The 15,650-nt window shown below is 44.9% G+C and overlaps 1 protein-coding gene across 4 annotated transcripts in view; it reads right to left on the bottom strand.

The window, feature by feature from the left end:
• MTUS1 (microtubule associated scaffold protein 1) overlaps window positions 1–15,650 on the bottom strand; it is an 810,444-nt gene that overhangs the window by 674,499 nt on the left and 120,295 nt on the right. The window contains exon 1 of one of the 4 annotated variants that reach the window (XM_069200384.1): window positions 9,356–9,768. The exons of 2 other annotated variants lie outside the window; for them this stretch is intronic. The gene's annotated coding sequence lies outside the window, so the exon portion shown is untranslated. Of the gene's footprint in view, window positions 1–9,355; window positions 9,769–15,650 lie in introns of those variants that run through there. One more of the 4 variants, XM_069200394.1, reaches the window with a different exon arrangement.

The raw sequence follows: 15,650 nt of genomic DNA, 5'->3' as shown, positions 1-15,650 counted from the left end.
AACAGTCTGAAGCGACTCACAAAGGAGTGCGGGCCGTTCATGGGGTCTGTGTGGGTACAGTACTTTGGAAAACAATGAGGCAACAAAGATGTTGCACTGAGTCTGTAGGTGTGGCTCGCTGGAGCCAATGCAGCATCAGTTCCTTACTGCTACTGGGGAGCGGAGGCCTCAGTTCCTTAGTGACAGGCAGGGGAGGTTAGGCGTTACTTCTTTATGGTTGCAGAGGAGGCAATGCGACGTCGCTAGCGAGGCGTCAGTTTCTTCTGACAAGGTGGGGGTCAATGAATCTAGCAGGTCAAAATGCGAGGCGTCAACTTTGCGGTGTCGCAATCACACCACAAGGTCACAGGTGCTGCTGTGGAGTCAGGTGTCACGGATGTCGGGACTCACGCTGTGGTAGGGCTTCAGAGGCGCTGTGGTGGCATAAAGCCTGTGTTGCTGGTGGCGTTTGCTGCACTCAGCAGGCCCACAGCTTCTGTGCTGGCAGCGGAGTCAGAGAGGTGCCTGCTCTGAAGTCACTCTACAGTCTATATGCTTAGTTTCTTCTTAGTTGCACCAGAGCTTACTACCAAGGGCCAAGGAACTGGATTTGCCACCACTTGGCAAGTTAGGACTCTCAGCAAGAGAGCCCAGGTGCTGGCAGGTAAAGTCTTTCATGGCCCTGAGACATCTTAACAGGAGGAAAGCTCAGTTCAAGCCCGTGGAGAACCTTGGAAAGCAGCATGTAGAATGCCAAGTCCAGTCCTTTTACTCCCAGGACAAAAGCAGCAGGCCAGCACAACAAAGCAACAGGCAGTGGCAGTCCCTACGACAGCATCCAGCTCTTCTTCCTGGCACAATATCCTCAGGCCAGAGGAGTTCCAACTATGTGGTGTCAGAGGTCCAGTACTTGTACCCATTCCTGTCACTGAAGTAGGCAAACTTTTAAGAGAATTCACTGTGATGCACAACACTGTGCCTTTTCCTGCCCTAGCGTCAGACACACTCCAAGGATTTGGAGACTGCTCTGTGTGAGGAGAGGCACAGTCTTATCCAGGTGTCCAGGTATCCAGGCTCTATCAAGTGTCCGCTCACACACCACTCTAGCTCAGGAAGACCCATCAGCCTGGTGATGGGCCATCAGGATATGCAAGGCACACCTCAGCTCCCTTTGGGTGACTGTCTAGAGGAACTACACAAACAGCCCAAATATTTTCCTGACCCAGACGTGTATTCAGACAGGCAGAGGCACAGAATGGCTAAGCAAGAAAATGCCCAATTTCCTAAAGTGGCATTTTCAAACTTACAATACAAAAAATTAACTTCACTAAAAGATGTATTTTACAATTGTGAATTCAGAGACCCCAAATTCCAAATCTCAATATGCTCCCGATGGGAAATTACACTTAAACACTGAAAACCAAAATTGCACTATTTCACTCTCAGGGCATGTAAAACACACCAGTACATGTCCTACTTTTTAAATACACTGCACCCTGCCCATGGGGCTGCCTTGAGCCTAGTTTAGGGGTGACTTAAAGGCAATGAAAGGGAAGGCTTGGGCCTGGTAAGTGGGTGGACTTGCCAGGTCGAAATGGCAGTTTAAACCTGCACACACAGAAAGTGCAAAGGCAGGCCTGACACATGTTTGCAGGGCTACTCATGTGGCTGGCACTATTGGTGCTGCAGGCCCACTAGTAGCATTAGATTTACAGGCCCTGGGCACACCTGGTGCGCTATACTAGGGACTTACTAGTAAATCAAATATGCCAATCATGGAGAAACCAATCACCAACACATTGTAGACGGAAATCATATGAACTTTAGGACTGGTTAGCAGTGCTAAAGTGCCCAGAGTCCTAAAGCCAACAAACACAGGTCAGAAAAAATAGGAGGTAGAAGGCAAAGGGTTCAGAATAACCCAGCATACGGGCCAGGTCCAACAGTGCATCACTCATTTTGGATTCCTTTGATGGGAGGAGCTTCCAGTGGAACTACTCTCTCCAAGCACAGAAGGAGTGTTACTTCTTGCTTGCCCTCAATCAAGATTGAAGGTTTTGTCTGCCCAGGATTTAACAATTTGGTCATGCTGTCTACAATGAAATTACTTCACAGATTCATCCTGTAGAGCATACACTGTTTCATCGAGGACAGGGGTTGCAAGGCTACAATCACTTTTTACCTTGTCCTGATGAAGACCCAGACAAATACTCCTGTAAGTGTCAAAACACTGACATCAGTCTCCCCTTGAACTGTCCCTCCTCTTTAAAGGGATCTTATGAGACTGTCATCATATTCAGTCCTGGTCTAAATTTGTGTAGTTCACATCATAGGTGTCATGCATTGTGATTCAAGGTGCTTTCTCAACACTGAAGGGACGTTTGACAAACCTGATCATTGTGCCATCACCAAAACTATGAATCATTACCTACGTTACCTAGATATACAAATGTATTGACTGCTGAAGTAAAGAGTGCTGTGTTTTTGCTTTTGTTATCTACTGCATGTCTTTGAACCCAAAAAACCTTATTGTAATGTAAAGTAACCTTTGGTACAACATCCCTATACTGTTATTTGTGTTTCGAATTACACAAAAAATAATCAATATTTATTTACATATTATAATTCAGGTTTCTAGGTATGCAGGGCGACCTCTCTTTTTACTATACACTTTGAGATACGGGAGCCGGAAAACAAATCAAAAAGCATTTAGGAGTGACAGGGCTGATATATTTGAGTATGCAGGAACAGGGCAAGGACACTGCTGATATCAGGAAGTAGAGAAGGCCTTGGTTTCAAATGTTATGCATCCTACCCTTCCCTAAATTAAGCCAACAGCAAGAGTCAAGAAGGAAGGCTATGGAAGTGATGAAAACGGAGTATCATCTCAACGGGTCAGGCGTGGGTCTGCTATTACCAACCAAGTTGAAGATCTGTATAAGAGAAATTAATGCAACCAAAGTGGAAAATTGGACATTACCTTAAAATAAAGTTACAAGCAGAACATCACAAATAAAGAGAATCAGATGGGTGAGGCAGAGGAAGTGGTGTAATGAAGAACTTTGAACCTTCTTGCTGCGTTGAGATCTTCACAAGCCTGCAATTACTTTTTCTGCCTCCATTCAATGGGTGGACGATATCTGCATCATGTTTTGGGCTCACATGGGTTGTCTGGTAATCAGTAGCTTGTAATGGTTTATCAGGACAGCTAAGCAATTCAGACTTCCACGATATTGGTTTTGCCAATGCTGTATGCTTAAGAAAGATGAAAACAGAAAAACACTAGCTAAGCCAAAAGAGCTTGTTGCAAGAGCTATTGGTGTTACCAATGTGTTTCAGCCATATTGTACACCAGAAGGCCTGCTGTCCAGCGTTACTAAAAGTGAGCGGTGAGGAGTGGCATAGAGAGGAAAGTCGTAGAGTGGAAGGTCATAGTGTGTCTGAGTGGAGTATGCATGGTGTGGTAGTGCATTGCCATAACACATTTTCAACTCAACTGCCCATTACCATTGTAAAGACATACAGTTTTACTGATAAAAACTATATGATGCACAAACGATAATGTGTGGAAATGGCATGACGTAGCATGCTGATTTATTTTGATCATTGTAACGGGAACGCTGTTACGAGTTCACGAGTGGCTGACCAAGTTGCCATGACAACCCTCGACGCCAGCTCCAGAAAGTGCCCCGGGGGCACTATGCTGGGAAATGACCTAACCTGGAACGACTACTTTCAGGTAAAGGAGGAGGGGCTAAAAGACGGGGAGAGAAAGAAAGACAAGGAGACGGAGACAGAGTTCAGCAAGGAGAGAAGGAGCAGGAGGACGCCATAACGCGACCAGAAGACCATCTAGGAAAGCAGAAGAAGAGGAAAGAAGAGAGGACTTAGGACAAAAAACCCGGGATCGGAGGAGGACCCAAAAGGGGACACAGAAAGGAGCAACGAGGAGGAGGAAAAGGAGGCGGAAAGCTGAGGATCATGATGATTGTTTGGCATTGGAGGGGACTGAAAGCCAACCAGAAAGGAGGACACCACCAAAGAAGCACACCATGTTCCTGGAGGAGCGTGGCTATACAAGGTACAGAGATTTTTCACCTCAAATGTACCTGTTGGGGTTAAGGGGCGCGAGAGGGAAGTAAGGAGGGTCAGGAGCGAGTCACTTACCTGTCTGCATGTAAAAAACCATGTGTTCTGCACTTCGGAATAATCCCTGTCTAAACATCCCTCACTCACCCCCTACCTGATGAAGGCCCAAACATATTCCCACTAGTACACTTACCTGATGAAGTTCTCCTTCATTTTGAGATACCGGGGAACAACAGAACCTGGCACCAACCGCCTGCCACCACATCCCAAGACAGAGTAACCAGTCTCAAAAGAGGAAAAGACCAGAAGGACTCCAGTTACCTTTGTAATACGGTGTTTGCCCACTTGTTACATAAGAAATAAATAATTACAGTCCCACCAATCTTGACTGCGTGGCCCTCAAAAGTTACCATAGTAACCGTCACAGTGGTGTCAGAAGTGGGATTAGGTAATAAAGAATACGGACACTAGCCTGGCCGACATGATACGCCAACTGGCAGAGGGACAAAGACACCTACAGCTAGTCTTTGAGGAGCAAGTAAAGAATGCCGAGAAAGACCAGGAGCAACTCCAGGCGGAATTAAAAAGTCAAGCCACCATAACACCAAACGATCAATTGGTGCACAAGACTGCTGTACAAAAACTGACAGACTATTGCTAGCGCTAAGGTGCATCCAAATGTACCCAGTTCGGTTTTTCAGAAATATGCAGTCAGAGAGGATCCAGATTTCTTTTTCACTAATTTTGAGAGGGTTGCCCTCTCGGCCACATGGCCCAAGGAACGTTGGGGCCTATACGTCACCCCCTTATTGACAGGCGAACTACAGAACGCCCATCGGGCTGACAATCCAGGAGGTTGCACCCAATATGACGAAATAAAATTTGAAAAAACACATACTCAAGAGGTTAGGATTGGACAGTGAACATTATCGGGCCCGGTTCAGACGAGAGAAGTGGGGTTCCCAGGACAATGCTGGAGCATTATTTGTTTGTGTCCAAGATTTAGGCTTAAGGTGGTTAAAACCTGAGGAATCTTCTAAAGAGGAAATCATTCAGAAAATTCTCCTTGAACAATACATGGAAGCTTTACCCCCTTCAACTATAAACTGGATAAAGCAGCATCCAAATGTATCCACAACTAAAGCTACTGAACTGGCAAACGCCTATCACAGAACTGTAGACATTAAGAGCACTCCCTCCTACAGGGAAACAGCCCCTAGAAAAACCACCATTCCGAGAGTCAATCCAGACACCTAGATTGCCCAAACCTATAGGGAGGGAGAGCGATAGTCAGCCTCAGTGCTATAATTGCATTGAGTGGGGCCATATCGCCAGATATTGTCCTCAACGGAACCCATGGAAATCTGATTTTCTAGAGGAAGGGTCTATGTATTAGAGGATACCAGAAGAAGTACACACTCGGGAGGAAGGTTAATGGGCAACCGATGCAAGTCTTCATAGATTTGGGTTGTCACCAGCCATTAATACAGGCTGAAATGCTAACGCCAGAAAAATGGTTGTCCAAAAAGAAAACGCCATAACGTGTACACGGGGAGACACAGACCTATCTTCTAGCCCAGGTATCCCTTGAGTAGATGGACAAAAGAGAAATACTTCTGGTGGGGGAATCCCAGGTCTTGTGCATGACCTTATAGGTACCGACTATCCTGAGGTCGTATCCCTACTAGAGAAAGCTATTGGGTAAGAGAAGTCCTCACAATGATGGTTACAGGAGGGACCTTTTAGAGGGGAGGAGATACAACTGGGTAAGACCAAGATAAGGCTAACCAGAACACAAAAGAGAGATAATAGGAAATACTATAGTAAAGGAGTCATTGCTCATAACATTTTCTTTTCCCCCACAGCCTCCTCTATGAGCAAACCCACAGGGAGCTTCCGTACTCATCAGCGAGAGGACCCCACCCTTAAAAATGCATGGGAACAGGTAGTTAAAGACATGCCTGACAAGGTAGGAATATGTTTTATTGAGAAAAAAGGGCTTACTTTATAGACATGTCAAAACCCCAGAGCACACTTAAACCCAATTACTAGTACCCACCCCATTCAGACCGTAGGTATTTACACCTAGCTCATTATCAGACTGGAGGTGGACATTTTGGAAGAGAGAAAACAGAAACATACCTATTAACCCGTTTCTATTGGCCAGGGGTCTTCTCAGACATCAGGAAACATTGGGAAACATTGTGCCTAATGTATCCGTTATCAACTAACAAATCCACCACAGCAACCGAAAGCCCCTCTATATCCTTTACTGATAACAGAAGTTCCCTTCACCCGGGTCGGTATGGACCTGGTTGGCCCCTTGATACCATCCTCTATGAGATATCACTATAGTCTAGTATTAGTGGACTATGCCACCAGATATACAGAGGCTGTTCCCCTACGGCACATGAATACCAAAACAGTAGCACAAACAATGATTGAATATTTCACCAGGGTAGGATTCCCCAAAGAAATCCTAACCGACCAGGAAACTCCGTTTATGTCAAACCTTTGCACAGTTCATATACAGATAATTAAATGTTCTTGTGTACTAAAAAAAAGCTCTCCTTTCACACCCCCAGATTGTCTGATAAATCCTCTCACTTTAAAGTCAGAAACAGAAAAGTAAACACCAAGCTCCCTCAGAAGACAGAGCCTGGCATTTCACCTCTGTCTTTGAATGAACAGCAAATATGACAAGATGAGAACAAAATGTAAAGGCCTGTTTAAATAAAGCGAGCGCTCGTACCTGAAAACAATAAACAGGCTACTCTTCATAGGAGGGACTAACAACTTGGACAGCCTAAATGAAATAAAGCCAGCAAACAGACAGCAAATAACTGAGTTATAAAACGCGAAGTCAATTGTAAGCAACGGGCATAAGACATTTCCAGGGAATATTTCAGAATGTCCCCAAGACACATTCAGCAAAGCAGACAGCTGTGCTGTCCGGTAGGCTTTAACCTAAAAAGGAGCAATGATATGGCACCTGTTACCTGTCGCACATTCTGTAGGTTTACACATGGGGGTATCATTTTTCTTTTTTAAATGACTGATCTAAGATGGCAGAAGCCACTTGAACAGTAAACAAAAACAAATAAATAATGGAAAAAACGCTATGTATGTGAAAGTACTTTTAATCTAGGAGTTTAGGGGCGGGGTGGGTAAGTACACTGAGGAGAGAGCTATTGAACATCTGCACTCTGGGAGTACTGAAAAATGAAAATGTAGTTTCCTAAATGTGAGCAGCGGAAGGCTAGAAGTCAATCAGAAAGATGGTTAAGACTATGCTCCAGGAAAGGAACAAACAAGGCAAGGGGGGGAGGCAAGTCATTTCATGAGAAACACGCATATGAGAATGAAGATAAATCCAACCAATAGTAAACAGGCAGGCCCTAAGCCCAATGTAGGTTTTTAGTAAACCACAATAGTTGTTGCGCAACCAGACAACTTGCACTGTCTGGTAGGCGAGATCGAATAAGTAATTCCCTGAAAGTAAGCCGTGGAAAAAGAAACATTACCATGGGAAGACAGTATAGAAGAAATGCTTCGGATCTGGGTAAAAAAAAAAAATAATAAAAAAAAAAAACATAACTGGGAGGAAAGCTAGAGAATAAAAAGTACGGGGACGTGGCAGATTAGAAAGCCATCATACCAATAGCAAAAGACTGACCCAAAGCCCACTATGTGTACATATTTTAATGACCGAGAGGCAATAGGTCTACGACAAATAACATCTAAAGTTATCTGTAGGCAAGACGTAATAAAATTGTGATACTAGATGTTAAAGATGTCAACAATACTTCCGCTCCAGCAGCTAACGTCTGTAACTAACACAATGCAATATTCTAATATTTTTAGTTCAGCCTTTGTCAATTGCAAATATGATGTTAAAAGAAGCAACACAACAGTAAGACTCCAATTAACACTGTGTTAAAAGCCATTGTTCCTGGGATCCACTCTCAAGAATGGCATTAGAAAATAGAAGAAAAACAAATCAATGTTTACTAGCTTTTTTTTTTTTTTTACTTTTCAAGCCAAGGTTGAAAAAAACTTGGAAACACATAGCACGTGCTGACAGGGCTGAATATCTACTTCTTAGCCAAACGAGAGAACGTTTAAGTAAGTCGCTTAAGCTTGAAAAGGCAAACTATATAAAAGTCAGAACAACAAATAAACCGACACATTACATCTCCGATGACTGGCGTGGGAGTCGCATATCGCCCTGTACACACTACGTCACGTGCATCAGAAATAAACACAGGCAGGACGAGTTTGACAGGACCACCCACAGCCAACTGTTTCAACTACAACTGAAGCGAGCCTCGTCCTCGCTAAAGTAGGGGCTATAAAAACTAGACAGCCTCGTACACATCTCTCCCTCGTCACAAGGACAGCACCGCATAACGCGTGTAAAACCGTGTACTCATATACGCATAACAATTATTTTGGCATTCATAACAATAAAGAGGCGGACCATTGAGGGAAATGTAACAGCTTCTGACGACAGTAATCAGACCTGGGAGAAAGTGGGGGGTCGGTACAGAGCAGAAGAGTGGGGAGGGGGCTAGTTTCCTCCTCACAGACCTCCCACAGACACTCACCTATGTGCAGTCCTGGACCCACAAACCAAAGAGCACAGACCATTGGGGGGGAAGGGGTCGTAGGGCACGGATCTATAGCTCCACGTTAAGGCCAAGCATTACTTTCTTTAGTTACACTTAAAACAAAAATACGCATCTGTGTTCTGCCATTAATTAAAGTGCTTATTTCTATAGCAGGACGGCCATAGTATTCGCCGAGGGCAGCCAGTCAAGTCCCCATCTTTGAAAGACCACTTAATGCACGCTGGAAACGGTAGTGGGGTTTGCTTCCACGGAGACCATAAGATAACTCACTTGCCAAGCCTGAAGACAGGATCTGCAGCGCTGAGGCGTCAGGTGGTGACCCTTCTGTCAGGAGGTAGATCACGATGTCCTGGCACAAACAACCGCGCTAGCGTTTATTTTACATTGCAAAATGTTTCCCTAAGTAAACACAATTACATGTAAAGTGGATACAGTGAAAGCCCTGCTCTCACCTTTGCCGTTTTTTAAATAAAACTTCAAGTCTAAGTAAGAAATCTTTACGCGCATAAACATGAACCTGGGTGCAGAATGACCTTTGCAAACTGAATCGTCACTCTGGTTCCAGCAGAAGACAGACACTGCCAACAAAAACAGCCCCGCTGGCCAGAGGCAAAGGACCGCTATACACTTGAACGTCACACAAAACAGTGTCTCACCTGCGCTGCCTCATGGGGTCAAAACACATCTGCAACCTGTAAAATGCATGTTCCGGTGGGACTGTGGGTGGCAGCCAAGGGGGGCTGTGCCTTGAGGAACACAAACCATGCAGCAAACCACGAGAGTCTGACTGTAGCAAAGTAACAGTAAGGCAGCCGTCGGTACGCGGAGTCCTCCGAGAGATGAGGGTGTTCAGAGCCAGTTCCAGCCGCCGAGGCACGTCCCGCGGACTGCAGAGTTACCTCCCCGGACCAGCGGCCGGCTCTCCACCCCACGACGCTCTGTAAAGTATCACGTACCCGGGCTATCCCTTCCCAAGCCCAGCCCTGCTCTCCCACGGCAGTTCAAGGTCCGCAGCCCGGGAGCTGCAGCGCTGCATGGCCTGACTGCGGGATGGGAGGGACCTCGCCTTGTCAGCCTGAATCAGCATTCCACGTTGCCTAGCAATTACTCCGAGAACCCGACCGGCCTGCGGTTTAAGGAAACCATTAAGTGTAAAAAAGCAAAAATGTTAAATACTTTCCAAGATCTTACTGCCCAAAAAATAGATTAAAAAAAAAAAAAAACTAATATATGAAAGCGAACCTCACCAGAATGGAGGTGAGTGTTGTCGCTAATGAGAACTTAATCGGATTCACGTGTGCTACTACCACAGGAAACCACCACAAAATGGGGGCAGTTAACGTGTCCCACACAGGTACTAGATGTCAAGCTGGTGTCAGCTTTTTAGTCCCATAACTTTTTCCTGGCAATGCACACGTAGTTCGCATCCCCCCGCTATCAACAATGGTGCTTGATTAAAAAAACAAAAAAACAAAAAAAACACAAGAACGGCTGCACACTTCACATCAGACAGGACAGAAGACCGCATTGTAAACACCCGGGCCCCACCCGAGCTCTCAGGTCAAAGGAGAAATGTTTCGCTTACTGGTGAAAAATGCGTTACACAATACTCCGATACAAAGGCATTAAAGATACATTCGAAGGCCTTTCTGATTTATTAATAACTTGGAGATTAACATCCGTAAACAATGAATGACATTTAAAACCGCAGGCTCTGCCAGGCACAAGGCAGACATAGACATGCGGCCCGCGGCACATTAACACCCAGGGTTCACTGCCAGCCCTCAGCCCTGAGTGCCAGTCCTCACTGGTGACAGTACCCAGCTACCAGGCGGGAAATGTTCAAGTAACGATTGGCAGGTTGTTGAGGGACGCGGGCTCTAATTTAAGGAATTGATTTCGGAGACGCGTTTAGATGCCCTCCACAAAGATATTTATTTACTGACTGACACAAAGGTGACACTGGTAGGAGGGAGGCGGCTTAACATACTGTGCATTTTAAAATAGCCAGTCAGCAGTTCATCACGATTTTTCAAGTATATTTTCGTAGAAAGCACTGTAAAGCGGAGTTACTGGCGCAGAAGGAATCTAACTGCAAATTAATCTGCCAACCTCTATTCCACTCAATAAAAAAGCCTTAGTCCCTCTGCTCTAAGGATGCTCAAGGCTCATTACTGGATCACAAGGAGCAGGCGCTGAAAAGGACAATTTATGCACGGCGTCACCTGTACTGCACCGGCTTACCTCTAAAAAGGGGGTAAAAGTAAGATGGGCAGCCCAACAAATTAACAGGGGGAGTAGAGCCAAGTTAAAGGTCTGGCTCGGCTCTTAGAGCCTGTGCACGAGCCGAGCCCGGATAATATGTTCTAGAAATCATACAATTAACATCACTTAAAATGCGAGCACCTCTCTTCAAACTTCAAAAATGTGTATTCCTTTAACACGCGGAAGCTCTGACACACATTGCTGCACTGCACTGGGAAATATTTACCCAAAGTGACTGCTATTTTGAACTCACATATTTGAAAATGCTTTCATAGACGATAAAGAAAACACGTTTTGGTGAAATAATATATTTGCCTGGGATCACACAAATTAAGCAGGAAAGCGCCCCCCCGCAATCCCCCCCCCCCCAACCAGGGATTTTATTTTTATATTATACTTATGTATAAGGGTAGCGGCCGCTTGAAGAAGGGCCCCTCCCTAGAGGGGGGAAATATTTTTTAGGAATTAGTAGAATTAGGCTGATCTCCTCCCCCCCCCCCGCAAATAACCCTAGACATCAGTGCTATTTTAAAAAAAAAAATTTTTTTATTTATGTGTGGGGAGCGACCCATTAGGCAAGGGTCGCTCCTTGGGAAGCCAAGTTGTTTTTAGGTCATTTCCACTTGACACCAGGGAATTTTTTTTTTAATTACACTTACGCATAAGGGGAGCAGCCCCTTGGGCAAGGGCCACTCCCCTGGTGGGCAAAATATTTTTAGGCCATTTCGGTCCCCCGGGGGCAGATCAGCCTGATATAATAATTAGGCCGATCTGCCCCCATGGGGGAAGAAAACCCCTAGACACCAAGGAGATTTTTTTTTTTCCCCATTTATGTGTGGGGAGCGACCCCTTAGGCAAGGGTATCTCCCTGTGGGGCCAAATTGTTTTTAGGCCATTTCTGCCCCTCGAAAACACTAGACACCAGGGAGGTTTTTTGTTTTTTATTATCCTTACGCATAAGGGGAGCCAAATATTTTTTTAGGCCATTCCTGGGTCCCCCCCGGGGGCAGAAGCCACTAGACACCAGGGATTTTTTTTTTTTATACCAACATATAAGGAGAGCAGCCCTTTGGGTAAGGGCGGCTCCCCCGGGGGGTTAAAATATTTTTAGACCTTTTCTACGACCCCTCCATAAGACGCTGACACATCTGAAAACTAAACAGCTGGTTGATTCCAGGGTGGTGTGTGCTTCACATGCACCTGCACCATTTTCTTATCCACAATGCCCTGCAAACCTACCACCCAACATTGTCTCATCTATACCGATAAAAATTCTGCTGCACTTGTCAGCCTAAAAATGTCATTTTTCAAACTGCCCTTTTGGACCCGCTTTGGTTCCCCCTCAATTTTGACATATTTTTGTCTCTTCCCTGCCACAGGCACTTGGCCCACCTACACAAGCAAGGTATCAGTTTTACTGTGAGACTGAGAGGAACGTTGGGTGGTAGGAAATGTGTCCCGGTGCGGTGATCCCACACAGAAATGTGGGAAAAAAGTGATTTTTTTAAACCTAAATTTGAGGTTTGCAGAGGAGTCTGAGTAAGCAATCATTGGGGGATCCACTCTGGACTCCCTCGGGTGTCTAGTTTTCAAAAATGCGGAGGTTTGCTAGGTTTCCCTAGGTGCCGGCTGAGGTAGAGGCCAAAATCCACAGCTAGGCACTTTGAAAAAACAGCTCTCTTTTCTTTGGGAAAATGAGATGTGTCCACATTGTGTTTTGGGTAATTTCCTGTCGCAGGCGCTAGGCCTACTCACACAAGTGAGGTACCATTTTTATCGGGAGACTTGGGGGAATGCTGGGAGGAAGGACATTTGTGGCTCCTCTCAGATTTCGGAACTTTCTGTCACTGAAATGTGAGGAAAAAGTGTTTTTTGGGCCAAATTTTGAGGTTTGCAAAGGATTCTGGGTAATAGACCCTGGTCAGAGCCCCACAAGTCACCCCATCTTGGATTCCCCTAGGTGTCTAGTTTTCAAAAATGTGTAGGTTTGCTAGGATTCCCTAGGTGACGGCTGAAGTAGAGGCCAAAATCTACAGCTAGACATTTTGCAAAAAACAAGTCAGATTTCAATGTAAAAATGTGGTGTGTCCACGTTGCGTTTCCTGTTGCGAGCATTCGGCCTACCCACTCAAGTGAGGTACCATTTTTATCTGGAGACTTGGGGGAACACAGAATAGCAAAACAAGTGTTATTGCCCCTTGTCTTTCTCTAAATTTTTTCCTTCCGAATGTACGACAGTGTGTAAAAAAGATGTCCATTTGAGAAATGCACTGTAATTCACATGCTAGTATGGGCACCCCGGAATTCAGAGATGTGCAAATAACCACTGCTCCTCAACACCTTATCTTGTGCCCATTTTGGAAATACAAAGGTTTCCTTGATACCTATTTTTCACTTTTAATATTTCAGCAAATGAATTGCTGTATACCCGGTATAGAATGAAAACCCATTACAAGGTGCAGCTCATTTATTGGCTCTGGGTACCTAGGGCTCTTGATGAACCTACAAGCCCTATATACATCCCGCAACCAAAAGAGTCCAGCAGATGTAACAGTATACTGGTTAAAAAATCTGACATTGCAGGAAACAGCTACAGAGTAAAACATGGAGAAAAATTGTTTTTTTTTCTCACCTCAATTTCAATATTTTTTTTATTTAGTTGTTATTTTCTGTAGGAAACCCTTGTAGGATCTACACAAATTACACCTGTCTGAATACTTTTTTTTGTCTAACTTTCAGTAATGTTTAGCTTTCTGGGATCCAGCATTGGTTTCACACCCATTTCTGTCACTAAGAAAGAGGCTGAAAGCAGAAAAAATAGTAACAATGGGGAATGCCCAAGTAAAACACCAAAATTGTGTTGAAAAATTGGGTTTTCTGATTCAAGTCTGCCTGTTCCTGATAGCTGGGAAGCTGGTGATGTTAGCACCTCAAACCCTTTGTTGATGCCATTTTCAGGGAAAAACCGCAAGCCTTCTTCTGAAGCCATTTTTTCCCATTAAAAAAAAAAAAAAAAAAAACACAGATTTTTTGCTGTATTTTGGCTAATTTCTTGGTCTCCTTCACGGGGACCCACAAAGTCTGGGGAGCAGTGGACTTCACTGGAGCGGGGTGGACTGGAGTGGTGTGGTGTGGGTTGTACTGGAGCAGGGTGATATGGACTGGAGTGGGGTGGGGTGGATCAGACTGGGCTGGATTGAGGTGAACTGGATTGGTGTGGGGTGGACTGGATTGTAAGGGGTGGACTAGAGTGGGGTGAACTGGGATGGAATGGAGTGAAATGGATTGGAAGGTGCAAATTGGAGTGGGGCAGATTGTTTTGAACTAGAGTGGGTTGTTTGGGATTGGAGCGGCGCAATATGGAATGGCGCAGATTATTTTGGATGAAAGTGGAGCTGCTTTAAACGGATTGGAGTGGGGCAGTTTGGCATGAGGTGGTTTGGAGTGGGACAGATTGTTTTGGATTGGAGTTGGGCAGACTGGAGTGGAGTGGGGTGGTGTGGGGGTAGACTGGATGGGAGTGGGGTGGACTGGGGTGAGGTAGACTGGATTGAGTGGGTCAGTTTGAGGCAGGTGGATTGAAGTGGGGCAGAGTCGAGGGGGACCGGGTGATCTGGACTAGAGTGGAGCAGATTGTTTTGGATTAAAGTGGGACAGATTGGAATGAGGTGGATTGGAGTGGGGCAGACTTTTGATTTGAAGTGGGGAGATTGTTTTGGATTACAGTGGGGCAGATTAGAGTAGGGCAGATTTTTTGGATTGGAGTGCAGCAAATTGTAGTGGGACAGACTGGTTTGAATTGGGTAGATTGGAGTGGTGTAAACTGATTTGAATTGGAGTGGGGCAAACTGGATTGGGACAGATTAGATTGGGGAGGGTTGTGAGGATTGGAGTTGGGTGGGTTGGGGTGGACTGATGCGAATATGGTTTTGGATAGGAGTGGGGCATATTGTTTTGGATTGGTGTAGATTGTTTTGGATTGGAGTTAGGGAAACTGGATTGGGGCAGATTAGATTGGGGTGGGTTATGAGGATTGGAGTGGGGTGGGTTGTGGGTTAGAATGCGGTAGATTGGAGTGGGGCAGATTGGGTTGTACTGCATGATTATGTGTACAGCATCATTTCAGAAATTACATATAATAAAGAAAGAATGTTGCTTTGAAATATTTAGACATGATAATGGACATCTTTTGACAACAGCACTCACAAGCAAAAACAGAAGAAAATATGAGTGCAAAGTGAGAATACGACTTGGCAAAATAAAAACGTTCGCTACAAAAAATAAAACCTTGCAGTTTTGTGTGTCCTGCTGGGCATGTTTTTGACAGTCACACGTCTGCAGGGCACTAAAAGTTAAAAAAAGGACAAAATAGTACCTAAATCACTTAGGAAGCAGCGAACGGGCAATGATTAAGTTGAACCAATTAGTGCTTGGTCCCTGCTCCACACAGATGAACAGAAATGATGCCAGTCCTGCAGTGACGAATTACAAGGTTGTAAAGTAGAGTGCCACACAAGCTAACAGTTTGTAAGCAACAGACAGGCTTCACGTGAGACGCATGAACTAGCGCAAGCAAACCACAGACTCAACCCTAAAAAAGACAGTAAATATAAAGCCTTTGAGGTACTGAGTTTAAATGAAGTCTATTTGGTTTAATATTTATTATTATGACGCTGCCAATGCTTA

Source organism: Pleurodeles waltl, chromosome 1_2 (genome assembly GCF_031143425.1).
Source record: "Pleurodeles waltl isolate 20211129_DDA chromosome 1_2, aPleWal1.hap1.20221129, whole genome shotgun sequence".
In the NCBI taxonomy this organism is placed as follows: domain Eukaryota; kingdom Metazoa; phylum Chordata; class Amphibia; order Caudata; family Salamandridae; genus Pleurodeles; species Pleurodeles waltl.
The sequence above is the reverse complement of the archived record's forward strand: the minus strand, read 5'-3'. Positions and strand labels throughout refer to the sequence as shown.